This window comes from Silene latifolia, chromosome Y (genome assembly GCF_048544455.1).
Source record: "Silene latifolia isolate original U9 population chromosome Y, ASM4854445v1, whole genome shotgun sequence".
Classification (NCBI taxonomy): Eukaryota; Viridiplantae; Streptophyta; class Magnoliopsida; order Caryophyllales; family Caryophyllaceae; genus Silene; species Silene latifolia.
The window spans coordinates 358,741,234-358,758,871 of NC_133538.1; the positions used below are offsets into that span (position 1 = coordinate 358,741,234).

At 39.5% G+C, this 17,638-nt stretch overlaps 1 long non-coding RNA gene across 1 annotated transcript; it reads left to right on the top strand.

Annotated features, from left to right (window-relative positions):
* The first annotated feature begins 5,807 nt into the window (after nt 1-5,807).
* LOC141627026 (uncharacterized) lies at nt 5,808-9,121 on the top strand. Its single transcript, XR_012536589.1, has 2 exons — nt 5,808-6,935; nt 8,628-9,121. It is a non-coding gene; the product is annotated as an uncharacterized LOC141627026 (long non-coding RNA).
* The last annotated feature ends 8,517 nt before the right edge of the window (nt 9,122-17,638 follow it).

A 17,638-nucleotide genomic window follows, 5' to 3' on the forward strand; every position in this document is an offset into this window, starting at 1 on the left:
TGAATTACCTACAACTATTTAAAATTAATGTATAATTAAGTACGTAATCCATGCAACTCCGTATTATGCTCAATAGTTATCTCCCATTACATTACGTATTCTACAATTACTATCTTAATCAAACACTCAGATTAAGGATTAGGGACTCCTTATTTATGATCAGTTTAAGTTATAATAGGATTCATACTATTATTAGTATATATATACTGATTTTTAGCAGGCAAAACTCCAAATTTGAGATTCTTTTTTCGGTTTTCCTTTCTTAGAGACTTTTTTTTTTCCCTTTGTTTATTTACTGTGAACACAATTTTATATTAGTGTAATTCTATGTGTTAATTATTCCATATATTGTTTATGTATAATTAAGTTCTCATAATCTTATCATCTAACGTTATAATTTTGTTGTTAGGGTGTGGAGATTACTTGAGGAGATGAATGCGGGGCGGAGAATGAGAAGATGCGGTTACATCATTGTCACTTTGTAATTTATTCCAGCCCAATAAGTTATAGTGTGGTGATATCTTTAATTTTGGCAATCGCTAAAGTTTGTAATGTATGACAAAATTTGTCATGTATTCTTTTTAAGGGATGTGTATATATACAATTTGAATTTTGTTACTATACTAAAATTCTCTTATCCCTTATCATCGAGCTTTGCAAGGTTACCATATATTGGCATGCACGGAGATTGATCGCGACGAACAAACATTAAAATTTCCATTGCTACAAGCCTATGAGTGCCTACGAGCAACGAACCAACCCTCTTAACTTTTACTCCCTCCTATTCATTCATTTTGTCCCCCTTCTATTTTGCACAACAATTAAGAAAATGATTTTGGACCACACAAAACACTCTATTCCACTCTATCCCACATGTAATTAAATTTGGATCACACAAAAGTTACTAAAGAAGGAAAGAGGGACAAAAATCCGACTAAAATGAATGAATAGGAGGGAGTATATTATATACGTAGAGTAAGCCTATTTGATCGTATTAAGTTACGTTTATATTTATTGTTTTATAGTTTGATGTTTTTATAGGCATTATTTTTGTCTATGGTATTAGTAGGGTGCTTATATGAAGATTAACGTAGGTTTTAGTTTTAGTTTTTTTTTTTTTTCATGCGTATTGCATGATAATCATGCCCACTATTCTAAACACAGTGTTATATTCTTTGGGATTTTGACATTTATTTGCCTTAATATATTAAAGGTATGGAGCTTAGGGGAGTTAGAGAATTAGGCGACAAATATGAAGTTTATTCAAAGCTATTCTTCTTTGTATATAAATACAGCTTGTGTGAATGGATTAATTTTTCCTTATTAGTACACAAAAACTTTGGAGAGACGGTCTCTTACTAAGTTATTGAGAGACCATTTTATCATATCATTTTAGTATATTTTGTACCTCAATAAATTTAATAAGAGACCGTCTCTCAGAAAACCTACTGTTATTAATATGTTATCAGTCATAAAACTTGGAAACAAGCTAAGCATCTACACCAAAATAATACGATCTCCTTGGACAATAAACACTATCTTTAAACCTATTTCATGGATCACTTTTGGACATTGAGAGTACATTAATCAAACAATTGATTCTTAATCTAATACATCTATAAGTTAAACTACTTAATTAAGAACCAAAGCATCTTCAAATTTCCAATAATAATGTACCAAAAGATTGTACCTTTATGCTTTAGAAAAATATTTGGTATCATAAATGTTAAATTGTCGTGTTGTGCATCGACCATAATATAGGTATTAGAACTTGCTAAGAAATGGACGACGAATTACAAAATTTTGACAATTTGGTTATTGAAGCAGGTGTAGTAGTTTAATTCAAATGATTCGAGTGTACGATATTAACTAATGAAGTTCATAAACGAGTTAATACATCAATAATGTTCACTTTTTTTGGTAGAAATTAATGCTTACATATTTTATGTTTTTTTTTCAAAGATGAAAATAACATGTTTATGATTAATGAAATACTCTTACTTGAGACTTAGAGTATTAAACACAATCAAGCTATGTGTTTCACTCTTGAGAGATCAACAATAATTTGTTCGTCAATGTATACTCCGTATTATTTAATCCCTTTGTGAGGAGTAAATTAATCGAATTTAAACAAATGAATAGTATGGAAGGAGTATGTCTCGCTCAAGTCGAATAGAACACGTGTCGAGCAGATCAATACAGATTACGATTAGGTCGGGGTTAAAATACGATTGCATCTTAGAACAACTTTTCGTACAAAAGACATGATCCACCTCCATGTACCCCATTAAAAAATATATATAACTTTATTGGACACTAAATTCGAATTTGACTACGAGTAGAAGTCAATCATCTACAATGGAATATTTTCTCATACAAGTTTAGATTTTTTTATTCCTCTTGGGTTGTTTAACAAATCATAATAATCACGCAACTACTCCGTATTTCTTACAATGACGAAATCAACCTGAAATTTTCTTGATAAATAAGACAATACGATAATAAAAGATCTAACTATTTTATTATAGGCACAAGAGTGAAAAATAATAGTATGTTGTATCATACATTCATACGAGTATAAAATATATAAACATGATATAAACATGAAAGATTTTCCTAACAAAATAATCCAACCAAGCCATGGTATCACTAATCGTCTAATCCTAAGTTTCTTGACTGACAGCCATGACTCATCTCATTTCTTCACAGATTAACTCTTATTTCAGTTTGACTCCTTTTTTCACAAATTAATTCTTACTTTGTTTCAATTCAGCTCATCTCCATTAATTACAGTTTAGTTCTTTTTTCAGCCAAAAAAAACCGGGACTAAAAATTAATCATTAACTACAATAATATACGAGTATAACCTATTGTCGTTGCGAGTATCAAACTTTATAATATAATAATGGTTAAGAGCCTTCTATTGTAAAGTTAATTATTCCATTATTGTTTGTGGAATATAGAGAAAGTTAGTTAGAGTTAATTAGACAAAATATATTGATGTGTCAAAATGTGTATGGGGTGGGACACAAGATCCTTACTGCTCTTCCTCTTACAACAATCTTTCTTACATCATTGATGAGAACTTTAAGCAAGTTTAGAAAATTTTGTTTTAGTTATTGTGTACTTATTCCTTTATTATGAAAACTCTACCAAGAGGCTCGTGCATCGCATGGGCATTAAATCTAGTATATATATAAAAGAGGCTTTTTTCAGGCATTAGGGAGACTCCAACTTTTTTAAAACACTAGAAAATTAAAAATTTTAAAAAAAATAAATATTAAAGTCTGAAGTTGATAAGATAGAAAATTGAAGTTGATAAGATAGAAAATTGGTTACGTAAGTCTATATTATCAATAGATAAAAATTAATGAATAATAAATGATTAAGATAAATTTTTAGATTTGTTTCGATGATTAACTATTAAAATGTCAAAGTCTGAACTAACCAAGACTCTGTTCACTTTTCAATGGCAATTAGAACACTATGTTCACAGTATATAAAATTCTTTCCTCTTCCAAACAAAACATATATGTAAACAACACCATTTTTAATTTCCTCTAATGTCTTCATTATTCTCATGCGACTTTTGCTTAGAATTCCTAATTCTTATAAATCATATATTCAGATATAGTGATTAGAAGCCATGATCAATCAACTCCCCTCTTTCAAACGAATAAAACAATTAAACGATAGTATTGTTTATGTTTTATTAGTTTTTTTCATGATGATTTGATTTCTATTTGCTTTTCTAATTTTTAATTTTGCTATGCAATTTACATTAGATTTTTACTAATGAGCATTCATTGTCTTGGCAGGTACTCTTATGGAACCATCTTAAGAGGTTACTCAACTTCGTCATGGAGAATAATAATATTAGCAGCAAGCCAGCAACTATGACGATATTGTTTTGCGGTGACTTATTTGTTGGTTTTACTTGAGCTTAATCTTTAACTCCTCGGTTGTGTTATTTACCATTGATTTGCGGATATTGGAATATCATTGCACCATAAGTTGTACTTTGATCCTATGAATAATATGTGCACACTAACATTTATGTTATACTTGTCATATTATAATAAAAAAGGATGAGGATAAGTGATAAGTAACACATTCATAATTAATACACACTAGAAAGGATAGAATGCTACTACTCAGCCACAAATACTACTATACAACCAGTTGTATAATAAGCATTGTACAACCATATACATTAATCCGAGCTTGTGTGTAATTTTTCTGAGTTTTATAAGAGTTTATTTTTTTATGTTTAAGTGTGTGAGTTCAGAAACTTTACAGCCGCATAGCTCAGATTCTTTTAAACAAAACTCGAAAACTTTATTACACAGCTCGGATTCTACACCGTACAACTGCATACAACTGGTTGTATAATCTACTAATTGCTACTCAGGGGGTGTTTGGTTGGAACTTTTGGAATGGATTGGAATGGATTCAAGCCATTCCAATGTTTGGTTGGAGCATTTTGGAATGAAGTTAGATACCAGATGTATTCTAACTCCATTCCAACCCCTTGGAATCCCATACCCATCTTTCTTCTCAAGGTTCCAACTCCATTCCACCCAACACATTATTATTCCCATTCCCGAATTGAACCAAACAACTTTAAACATGTATGGGGTTCTAACTCCATACCTCCTTGGAGTTAGAAACTCTATTTTCATTAGAAGTCTAACACAATAATAACTCCTGACACTATTATAAAAGCCAAAATTTGTGTAAATATCATAACGTCATACCTCCGTCCCCCCTAATTCAGTAATTCATATGGTATTTTATTATTTATTTGATGATTATTAAGTTTCTTTAAATAGATTATTTCCTTATTCATGCACGTATGATTTATATAATGGTGTTTAATAAGGCAAAATATGATTATGATATTCATGTTAGCTTTGAAAATAAGTGTAGTATCCTGCATTGGCCGCATATACATACATATAGGGGTCGTATTCATGTTAATTCTCCGCTTGCTGACAACACTATCAATGAAGAGAGATTCACTTTTAAACTTATATATGGATCAATTTAAATATTTAATAGGTGAGAAAAAGAAGGGATATTATAGAGTTGGAACAAAATATAACAATGACATCTCTTTTGCGGCACTTACGAGTAATGAAAACAAGAAATATTATCTCGAGTGCGATTTCTATCATTTTTTCTTGTCGTTAATATATATAAAAAAAATATAACACTCTTCTATGTAACAAAAACATGAAACGAAACAAGTGGATGGTAAATTGCAGCTTTAGCTCTATCTTAATCATACATTGAAATCGATGTGGTGTTATTGTAAGTGAGTGTCTAGAATTCAAAATATGTTTACACTAATGTAAGATACAAAATCACGCATATTGGTCTTGATAGCTATGTATTCAATCACTATTTGATATCACAAGTTAGTTGCTTGACAATTTATGAACTATACAAACAGTTGTATATGTTGTACGGTATAAAATCTGAGTTTTTGTGATAAAGTATAAGAGTTTTATGTTAAAGAATATGACTACTGAATGTAGGTATGTCGTTTGGCACAAATTTTTATTTAAAACGGATAATAAAATAAAAACAACTCAATTATTTTTTATTTATATTGAAGTTTTTTTAACCGTATCACATGATTGAGAGGGGGATTAAAACATGGAATGAGTGTTCGCCCAGAAAATTCCTTAGCAACTAGAGATGAACCAATTTTTGTAACCCGTGCAACGCACGAGCACAAAATCTAGTTCAATAAGGAAACGAGGGGTTTTGTACTTTTGTGTATCTCAAATAACCATCATTCACCCACTTAGCTCAATCACCCTTCCTTCTCCCTCAAATTCATTTAGCTCTTCGCGAGACCTCACATCACCTCAGCCTCGTTCCATCCTCCACCAAGAGACTGCGCCGTTTGCACCAGCCATCGTGTCTTCATGACGCCGGTCGTTTAGCCGCCTTTCTCTCGCGCTCAGTGTGAACTCCCATCGTGGACCTATTGATTCGACGCCGCTCTGCTTCCTATCTCTCGCCACCTAGCCATCTCCGACCACCATCTCAGCTACCATCTCGCCACCACGGCCCTCGTCGCTCACTGATGTGACCATCCTCACCCAACCACCATCTAATCCCCAATTTCGAAACCCTAACCCCATATCGATTTCATTGTTGCAACTGAATCGGTTTTCTGGGCTTGAATCAAATCGGAATAGGGTATGAGTTAATGACGATTTGGGCGTCAATTTCTTATTCTAAATTGGGTCCATTTTGATGCTAATCGGAGGATATATATCCGATTGCTTGATTTCGCTTTTACCGCTGATGGAGGTATGAATTTTTAGCGAATTTAATGTATGCAATGAGGCTCGAATTACTCTGCCCTTGCTAATTGAGTTAGAGTTTGATTTCTGCTTATACTGGAGGGCTTATTTCCTGAGAGTACGAGTTCATTGTGTTTTAATTCCGGGTTTGTTAGACTCGACTCCTGCTATGTCGAGTTCTTGTGGTTTTAATTTTTGCTGATGTTGAAGAACACTGATTTCTGGCGATTGTGGGTTAGCTTTGAGCTTCCCCTCGAGGAGTGTTGTGTTTTCTTTTGACTCAATTGCTGCTACTTCAAGTATTTGATTTAGTCATATTCGTGGTCGTGGAATCTCCAAGGTCCGTTGGAATTATCTGGGCATATCGTGTCTGTGTGGCACAAGGTTTCTAAGGTGCTGCTATTTGTTGGACACGAATTAGGCTCTCTCTATGCAGTGATGGATACACCAATTTAAGTTTCCTGTTTATTTAGCTGGGTGATGGACAATCAGAGGGTGTATTGCTGCAGCCCACAGGGGTACCGTGCTGGGTTTTGAGCTCCCTTTACTCTGCGAGGATGAATCCGCGAGGGTTCTCATCGCTGCTCATTCACTTCTGTCCGATTATGTCATTTGGTGAGCTCGTTTCCTTCCCTTCTTTTGTTGTCCTCTCATTCGTTTAATTTTTTGCATACAATGAGGACATTGCATAATTCAAGCATGGGGGAGGGATAATTATTGCGGTTGATTGTGAAACTTGATATTTGGTGAAAATGCTGGAATTTAAAAATTTTGTTCACCATTATATGCGACTTCTGGCGAATTCTTGTTGGATAATGAGCATAATCCGATTGAGCCTCTATTTTTGAAATGAATTGTTTACAATGAATTTCTTATTTTGATCACATGATGCCTCTTAGACGTTTTCACCCTTGATAGTCCAACGGAATAATTGTTTTGTGCTTATCTTGTGACATTGTTTGTGGTAAGACGGTATGACAAGACATGTGATATACGACCGTGTGACCAAAAAGCCATGAGATCATATAAGCCAAACAAGATTGGGACATCCATGCCAATCTGATTCTTTCATGAGTGGTTATAGGATTAGTACTTGCCTTTAGGATTGCATGAATGATACAGGCATTCATTTGTTTATAAGCTACATTAGCCAAAAAGCCGTCCCGAACTGAATATTTTCTATTTGCAACCCCTTTGAGCCTTAGCCTTGTTTCTTTGTTACCCGATATTTTAACCTATTTTCCCACATTATCCTACAACGGCTAGTGAAGTGTTTGTTTTTCTCTGTTTAAATAGAGGTAGAGGTACGGTACAAGTGAAGCATGGGGGAGTATTGAGGGCGATTTGGTGAAGATTTGACGAATTAGAAGGGTTGTTTGAAAAGGATAAAAAACAGAAGGATATCAAATAAGAGGGAAAAAAAAAAAACACCAAAGAAAATAAGAAAAAAAAAAACAAAAGAATATATGAAAAAAAAAGAAAAAAGAAGTGAAAAAGTAGAAGTTCGAAGTTGTGGTACCATTCCATAATAAGTGGGTTTGAGTTTGATTTAATAAAGGTGTATGTCCTATATGATGTAGTTTGACAATAAAATGGTGTTTGTGCTACATTTCATTTGAGGAGTATTTGTTTGGAGGTTTTTGCGTTTATTTCTTAGGCCGAGATTTGACATGTTCTTCTCTAGCTCTTACTCTTCAGCACCACATTCCCAAAAATTATCCACTTCTTCCCTTTAACCCTAGCCTCGTTACAACCCGTAAAAGTCCTCTTGACATGAAGTAGTCGGCAAGATTAGGCTTAGTTTATATGTGTGACCCGTGTCCTCATCACTTGGACACATGAGAGTGAGTGATTCTTCCGCGTTTACATTCCCGAAAGTGAGGGTCCGTCGGTTTGTGATAAAATGAATGGTCACTTGTGCACATTACTTGATATTTTGATGTATTTGTTAGGGTGATTGTTCTTACTTGCTAATTTGTGATCTTAACTCTATTTCGAAATTAAAATGATTTTGAACTTGTGTTTAATTTCTTTTCGAAAACCTTGGTTGGATTATTGCTCGGTTCCATTGTATTTTGTCGCTAGTTAAACCTTGTTTTGTATTGTCTTGTTTTGCCTCTTGAGTTTACTCGAGGACGAGTAAAGGACTAGCATGAGGGAGTTTGATAAGTGCATAATTTACCTATATTTTATATACTTATTCCCCATAATTTTATAATACTTTTATAATAATTTTCGCACTTTTAGTATATTTCGTATATATTTCCTTCCTCTTCAATTTACTACGATTTTGTTAATTATTTACAGGAAAGAGACATTTATACTAATATAAGTGTCGACGAGTTAACTGGCCAAGGAACGGAAGGACGGGAAGACATATAAGCAAGTTCAAATCATCCAAAATCATACAAGAGTTCACTCTACAAACAAACAATTGGGCTTATGCTGTATAAGCTACTGGGCTTTTGATGGAAAATATTAACTTGGACAGCTCACGTAAGGAAGGGAGAATATATACGTACATTGATTTATTTACTAGTTTTTTAAGTTTTAGTTTGGGGTACGTTGCTTTTGGTCCTCGACGGCCCTCAACTTTCATTAGGCGTACTCATGTTCTTCCATTCCCTTTAATTCGATACTAAGTTTTCTCTTTTCGCCCTTCTCTTTATTTTAATTATACATTCAATTATTATTTTGTATTTGTTTATTTCGATTCATGAGTAGCTAATTTATTAATTTAGGGTGAATGGGGATCTAGGTTGTTAGAAGGGGATTAATTAATGAATTGATAGTTAAATTGCTTATTCGTTGTTGTTCAGTTTATTGTTCTTCACTGCTCCGCCGCAACTCCCAATCACACACTTCCCCTCCATTTCCCCCTTCCCTTTCGCTGGAGATGGGGCCTTCCCTTGCCCTATCTCCGGTGAACGCTCACGCCTTCGATCTGTTTCTGGTATCTATGGCTTGTTCTCACCTCCTTTTGGCTTGACGGTGCTTGATTCCATCTCGTTGTCCGGCTGGCTGCGTTGAAGGTTGGCGTCATGCTCTGAGGTCGTTCCGTTCCTCTGATTCCCCTGTCCTGTCATCGAAAGTCTCGCCTGCTTCTCGGGGGTGTTCCCCTCTCCCTCGCCCCCTTCCCCACCCCTGGTATGTTCCTGTTCCCTTGTGTTAGACGGTCTAGTCGATGAGTCTAGCTCATCTTGGTGCCTTGTTTTTTTGGTTATGGTGGTGGTTTTGGGTCGTTTTGGTGGTCTCCCCTTCCCCTCGCCCCCTCCCCCTACTGTTTCGGTCCCATTACCTGGTTTTCTTGTGTCGGGCTTTGTTGTCGTCTTTGTTGGTGTTTGTTGCAGGAGGACCATGGTCCTCGGGGGGTTCAGTTTGGAATTTGGAGTCTCGGGGTCTTTTATCGGGTTTTGGTGTGTGCTGGTTTTTTGTTTTTTCTTGTCGACCGTGGATGATTTGTTGAGTCCGTCTCGTCCTGAGGTTGGGATGCGGTCATGGCTGTCGTGTTTCTTTTCGGTGAGTCGTGCTGGGTTTGGCGGACTTGGGGTTTTAGGCAGTGTCGTCGATTGGGTCGGATGTGGTGGCTCCATCTCTAATTAATGCGTATTTCCGGTTTATTATGTTTTTTATTAATTCAAATAATAAACTCCCGGTGGGTTGGGGTGTCCTGTCCTCTTCTCCATGGGTCAAGTAGGACGAGTGGTACTTTGCATTGGGTCTGTGTTGAGCCTATCTCTTTGCAGTGTGCAGAGATGGTTTTGATTAGGGGGAATTTCAAGTGGTTTCCTCCTATTGTTCCCACCTATTTACTCGCTTTTCTTGGCTATGGGGTTCTGGTCAGCGGGGTTTGTGTTACAAAGTGTAGGAGTTTACTCTCCTCTGAAGTCAGATTTTTGTGGTCTGCTTTCCGTCTTTTCTTTCTACGTCCTTGGGGCGTAAGTGCACTTTGTTTTCTCTCGTTGGGTCAAGGGGCTCGTTGGTTTCCAGATAAGGTGTATCACAGCCAAAGAGATGAATCTCCGAGACACTTTCTTGGGTCTTGTTGTAGGTATTTCTCTGAAGCTGTTTTGATCAAGACGAGTAAAATTGAGTTTGTGGAGAATCGTTGGTTTTCTGAGGAAGATTTTCACAGCCAAGGAGATGAATCTCCGAGACCTTTTCTTGGGTCTTGTTGTAGGTATTTCTCTGAAGCTACATCTATCAAGACAAGCAAAGATGAGTCTTTTCCTTTGGCCAACGTTGCTCATCCATTAGAGATTGGGGTGGAGTTTGAGTTTGAAGAGCGTGTTTCGACTTCCGTCGTACGCCATCAACACGACGTTGTTTACCGATGCAATTGTTACCATGCTCTAGTTTATATTATTAGTAGCTCTATGGTGTTTTATGTTGTAGTTTATAGGTATGGTTTAGTGAGTCGTACCACTATGATGTAAAACTCTTTCTTCACAGCTGTCAAAAAAAAAAAAGTTTATTGTTCTTCATCTAGTTAGTTAATTACCGGCCAGGGTTAATTGACTATTATAGCTTATTGAGATTTTCACCGAGTGGGTTAGAATCAATATAGGCTGCGATAACTAAATAGAGATAATTTAATGATAGCGATAGCATGTTAAATTATACCTAAAGGAATATTGAATCGACCGATCATAGAACCTTAAACAACGTAATTAGCTATGTTAATGAATTAAATATGACCCCCGGATGATTACCTAGTTTACTCGATCCCTAGACTCTTTATTATTATTGAATTTGTCTTTATTTACATCGCAATTAGTTATTAGAAATCAAACAATCAACCCCATAAAACTGTTACCTTTAAAACAAACTTAAATATAAACAAACTAGATTAATTAACTCGCCTCGATCGAGCCTGGGTCTAGTTGATTGAGGCATCACTCTCTTCAGCTCGTTTCTTCGTGTTTTATTCTTAACGTCTCTTACTTTATTCTTATGGATTCCCGTGCCATACTTCGTGTATTCCTCCATGCCTACTCCGCGATGCCCATTTCATTCCTTTGCTCCTCAAATGCATCATTCCTGCATTAAACATCAAAAAACGGAAGTATCGACATTCTAACATAAAAGGCATGCAAATGATATAATCTAGCACGAAAACCGTATCAAAAGCAATTAAGGGGAGGCATAAATATGTATATAATTATGACTCATCAAATGAATGACGCAGATGAGGGAAATAAATTGGAGCGAAAATGAAATGTCTAATGCATCAGTTATAACTTCAAATGACGCGATAAGGTAGAGAAAATGCATCAGTTATGGAAAGAAATGACGCAAATAGTTAAATTAATTGCCGCTAAAACAAAACATCAATTGCATCAGTTTTTGACAAAACGGACGCAAAAAAAATAAAGCAAATGCATCGGTTATGTGTAGAACTGACGCAAATAAACTATTTGTGTCAGTTGTAACAACTTTTTGCGTTTATTGTACTGTAGGAACTGACGCAAATACTACCTATTTGCGTCGGTTTTTAAAACACAACTGACGCAAATGTTGAACTTTTTGTGGCAGTTCCACAACTGACGCATATCAAATACAAACCCTCGTTATACGTCAGTCCAAATACGACGCAAAAGGCCCTCTATACGTCAGTGCACAAAACGATGATAGTAACCAGCAAGACCAAGGAAACTCCGAAACTCGTTCACATTCTTCGGACTCTCCCAATCGACCACAGCTCGAATCTTCGACGGATCAACCATAACTCCATTACCAGATATCCCATGACCCAAGAAGGTCCCTTCCTTAAATCAAAACTCGCACTTCGAGAACTTCACATACTATTTCTACTTACGCAGAGTCTCCAAAATAACACGAAGGTGACCCTCGTGCTCAGCCTCATCTCTCGAGTAAATTAGTATGTCGACTATGAACACCACGGCACACTTATCCAAATACTCGCTGAAAGTGCGGTTCATCTGATCCATGAAAACTTCAGGTGCATTCGTCAACCTAAACGTCATCACCACAAACTCATAGTGGCCATACCTCGAACGAAACGCAGTCTTAGGAATATCCTCTTTCCTAACTGGAATCTGATGGTAACCAGACCTCAGATCGATCTTAGAAAACACACTGGCGCCATGGAGTTGATCAAACAAATCCTCGATCCTCGACAAAGGATACTTATTCTTGATAGTAACCTTGTTCAGCTCACAGTAGTCGATGCACAACCGCATACTTCCATCCTTCTTCTTGACGAACAAAATCGAAGCACCCCACGGCGAAGCACTCGGTTGAATAAAACCCTTTTCGATTATCTCCCCAACTTGCTTCTTAAGTTCCTATAACTCAATTGGTGTCATACAATAAGAAGCTTTCAAAATGGGACCAGTACCAGGCAACAGATCAATCGAGAACTCTACATCTCGCTCAGGAGGAATACCAGGTAGATCATCAAGAAAGACATCTTGAAACTCCTTAACCACAGGGATATCCTCCAACTTCAACTATGCTGAAACATCATGAACACTGCAAATATATATCTGATGACCCTTTCTACCCATGCTAACCATCTTCAAAGCAGAAACCCACTTGACCGTAGGTGTAGCTCTAACACCCTGATAAGAAATCCTCAAACCTGTAGGATTCTTAAACACGATCTTCTGATGACGAAACTGAAACCTAGCGTCATAACGAGCTAGCTAATCCATACCCAAAATCGCATCAAACTCCCTTAATTTGAATTGGATAAGATCGGCGGGAAGGATCGCCCCTGCAAAACTGATAGGTATGTCCTTGCACAAAACGGAGAAAGAAACAATCTCACTCGTAGGAAGGGAATGAACCCTTTTTTGGGGGGCCGGGTATCTTAAAACGGAACGGGAAAGGGTGTAGGGTTTGATTAGGCGGACTGCTACTGCAGATCCCCCTAATAAAACCCTAAACCCTTTCCCTTGCTTCTGATTTGAAGGCGGCAAGACAAAAAGACACCCTAGAGGGGCCGAATGAACCCTTTTTTGGGGGGTCGAGTATCTTAAAACGGAACGGGAAAGGGTATAGGTTTTGATTTGGTAGACTACTACTGTAGATCAACCTAATAAAACCCTTAACCCTTTCCCTTGCTTCTCATTTGAAGGCGGCAACAAAATAAGACACCCTAGAGGGGCCGAATGAACCCTTTTTTGGGGGGCCGGGTACCCTAAAATGGGACGGGAAAGGGTATAGGGTTTGATTAGGCGGATCAATAATGTAGATCCCCCTAATAAAACCCTTAACCCTTTCCCTTGCTTCTCATTTGAAGGCGGCAACAAAATAAGACACCCTAGAGGGGCCGAATGAACCCTTTTTTGGGGGGCCGGGTATCTTAAAACGGAACGGGAAAGGGTGTAGGGTTTGATTAGGCGGACTGCTACTACAGATCCCCCTAATAAAACCGTAAACCCTTTCCCTTGCTTCTGATTTGAAGGCGGCAAGACAAAAAGACACCCTAGAGGGGCCGAATGAACCCTTTTTTGGGGGGTCGAGTATCTTAAAACGGAACGGGAAAGGGTATAGGTTTTGATTTGGTGGACTACTACTGTAGATCAACCTAATAAAACCCTTAACCCTTTCCCTTGCTTCTCATTTGAAGGCGGCAACAAAATAAGACACCCTAGAGGGGCCGAATGAACCCTTTTTTGGGGGGCCGGGTACCCTAAAATGGGACGGGAAAGGGTATAGGGTTTGATTAGGCGGACTGCTAATGTAGATCCCCCTAATAAAACCCTTAACCCTTTCCCTTGCTTCTCATTTGAAGGCGGCAACAAAATAAGACACCCTAGAGGGGCCGAATGAACCCTTTTTTGGGGGGCCGGGTATCTTAAAACGGAACGGGAAAGGGTGTAGGGTTTGATTAGGCGGACTGCTACTGCAGATCCCCCTAATAAAACCCTAAACCCTTTCCCTTGCTTCTGATTTGAAGGCGGCAAGACAAAAAGACACCCTAGAGGAGCCGAGTGAACCCTTTTTAGGGGACCGGGTATCCTAAAACGGGACGGGAAAGGGTTTAGGGTTTGATTGGGCGGAACGCTACCGCGGATCCCCTTAATCAAACCCTAAATCCTTTCCCTTGCTTCTCATTCGAAGGCGGCAAGACAAAAAGACACCCAAGAGGGGCCGAGTGAACCCTATTTTTGGGGGCCGGGTATCCTAAAACGGGACGAGAAAGGGAATAGGGTTTGATTAGGCGGACTGCTACTGTATATGTCCCTAATCAAACCCTAAACCCTTTCCCTTGCTTCTGATTTGAAGGTTACATGACAAAAAGACACCCTAGAGGGCCGAGTGAACCCTTTTTTGGGGGGCCGGGTAACCTAAAACGGGACGGGAAAGGGTTTAGGGTTTTATTCGGCGGACTGCTATTGCAGATCCCCCTAATCAAACCCTAAACCCTTTCCCTTGCTTCTCATATAAAGGCGGCAAGACAAAAAGACACCATAGAGGGGCCGAGTGAACCTTTTTTAGGGGACCGGGTATCCTAAAACGGGACGGGAAAGGGTTTAAGGTTTGATTAGGCGGAACGCTACCGCGGATCCCCTTAATCAAACCCTAAACCCTTTCCCTTGCTTCTCATTCGAAGGCGGCAAGACAAAAAGACACCCTAGAGGGGCCGAGTGAACCCTTTTTTAAAGGGCCGGGTATCCTAAAACGGGACGGGAAAGGGTTTAGGGTTTGATTAGGCGGACCGCTACTGCCAATCCCCCTAATCAAACCCTAAACCCTTTCCCTTGCTTCTCATTCGAAGGCGGTAAGACAAAAAGACACCCTAGAGGGGCCGAATGAACCCTTTTTTGAGGGGTCGAGTATCTTAAAACGGAACGGGAAAGGGTATAGGTTTTGATTTGGTGGACTACTACTGTAGATCAACCTAATAAAACCCTTAACCCTTTCCCTTGCTTCTCATTTGAAGGCGGCAACAAAATAAGACACCCTATAGGGGCCGAATGAACCCTTTTTTGGGGGCCGGTATCTTAAAGCGGAACGGGAAAGGGTGTAGGGTTTGATTAGGCGGACTGCTCATGCAGATCCCCTAATAAAACCCTAAACCCTTTCCCTTGCTTCTGATTTGAAGGCGGCAAGACAAAAAGACACCCTAGAGGGCCGAGTGAACCTTTTTTTAGGGGCCAGGTACCCTAAAATGGGACGGGAAAGGGTATAGGGTTTGATTAGGCGGATCACTCTGTAGATCCCCCTAATAAAACCCTAAACCCTTTCCCTTGCTTCCGATTTGAAGGCGGCAAGACAAAAAGACACCCTAGAGGGGCCGAGTGAACCCTTTTTGGAGGGCCGGGTATCCTAAAAACGGGACGGGAAAGGGTTTAGGGTCCGATTAGGCGGACCGCTCCGTGGATCCCCTAATCAAACCCTAAACCCTTTCCCTTGCTTCTCATTCGAAGGCGGCAAGACAAAAAGACACCCTAGAGGGGCCGAGTGAACCCTTTTTTTGGGGGCCGGGTACCCTAAAATGGCACGGGAAAGGGTATAGGGTTTGATTAGGCGGACTGCTAATGTAGATCCCCCTAATAAAACCCTTAACCCTTTCCCTTGCTTCTCATTTGAAGGCGGCAACAAAATAAGACACCCTAGAGGGGCCGAATGAACCCTTTTTTGGGGGGCCGGTATCTTAAAACGGAACGGAAAGGGTGTAGGGTTTGATTAGGCGGACTCTCTCGCAGATCCCCTAATAAAACCCTAAACCCTTTCCTTGCTTCTCATTCAAGGCGGCAAGACAAAAAGACACCCTAGAGGGGCCGAGTGAACCCTTTTTAGGGGACCGGGTATCCTAAAACGGGACGGGAAAGGGTTTAGGGTTTGATTGGGCGGAACGCTACCGCGGATCCCCTTAATCAAACCCTAAACCCTTTCCCTTGCTTCTCATTCGAAGGCGGCAAGACAAAAAGACACCCAAGAGGGGCCGAGTGAACCCTATTTTTGGGGGCCGGGTATCCTAAAACGGACGAGAAGGGAATAGGGTTTGATTAGGCGGATCTCATCGTATATGTCCCTAATCAAACCCTAAACCCTTTCCCTTGCTTCTGATTTGAAGGTTACAAGACAAAAAGACACCCTAGAGGGCCGAGTGAACCCTTTTTTGGGGGGCCGGGTTACTTAAAACGGGACGGGAAAGGGTTTAGGGTTTTATTCGGCGGACTGCTACGGCAGATCCCCCTAATCAAACCCTAAACCATTTCCCTTGCTTCTCATATAAAGGCGGCAAGACAAAAAGACACCATAGAGGGGCCGAGTGAACCTTTTTTAGGGGACCGGGTATCCTAAAACGGGACGGGAAAGGGTTTAGGGTTTGATTAGGCGGAACGCTACCGCGGATCCCCTTAATCAAACCCTAAACCCTTTCCCTTGCTTCTCATTCGAAGGCGGCAAGACAAAAAGACACCCTAGAGGGGCCGAATGAACCCTTTTTTGGGGGGTCGAGTATCTTAAAACGGAACGGGAAAGGGTATAGGTTTTGATTTGGTGGACTACTACTGTAGATCAACCTAATAAAACCCTTAACCCTTTCCCTTGCTTCTCATTTGAAGGCGGCAACAAAATAAGACACCCTAGAGGGGCCGAATGAACCCTTTTTTGGGGGGCCGGGTATCTTAAAACGGAACGGGAAAGGGTGTAGGGTTTGATTAGGCGGACTGCTACTACAGATCCCCCTAATAAAACCGTAAACCCTTTCCCTTGCTTCTGATTTGAAGGCGGCAAGACAAAAAGACACCCTAGAGGGCCGAGTGAACCTTTTTTTTAGGGGCCAGGTACCCTAAAATGGGACGGGAAAGGGTATAGGGTTTGATTAGGCGGACTGCTACTGTAGATCCCCCTAATAAAACCCTAAACCCTTTCCCTTGTTTCTGATTTGAAGGCGGCAAGACAATAAGACACCCTAGAGGGGCCGAGTGAACCCTTTTTTGGAGGGCCGGGTATCCTAAAACGGGAACGGGAAAGGGTTTAGGGTTTGATTAGGCGGACCGCTACTGTGGATCCCCTAATCAAACCCTAAAACCTTTCCCTTGCTTCTCATTCGAAGGCGGCAAGACAAAAAGACACCCTAGAGGGGCCGAGTGAACCCTTTTTTTGGGGGCCGGGTACCCTAAAATGGGACGGGAAAGGGTATAGGGTTTGATTAGGCGGACTGCTAATGTAGATCCCCCTAATAAAACCCTTAACCCTTTCCCTTGCTTCTCATTTGAAGGCGGCAACAAAATAAGACACCCTAGAGGGGCCGAATGAACCCTTTTTGGGGGGGTATCTTAAAGCGGAACGGGAAAGGGTGTAGGGTTTGATTAGGCGGATCGCTACTCTGCAGA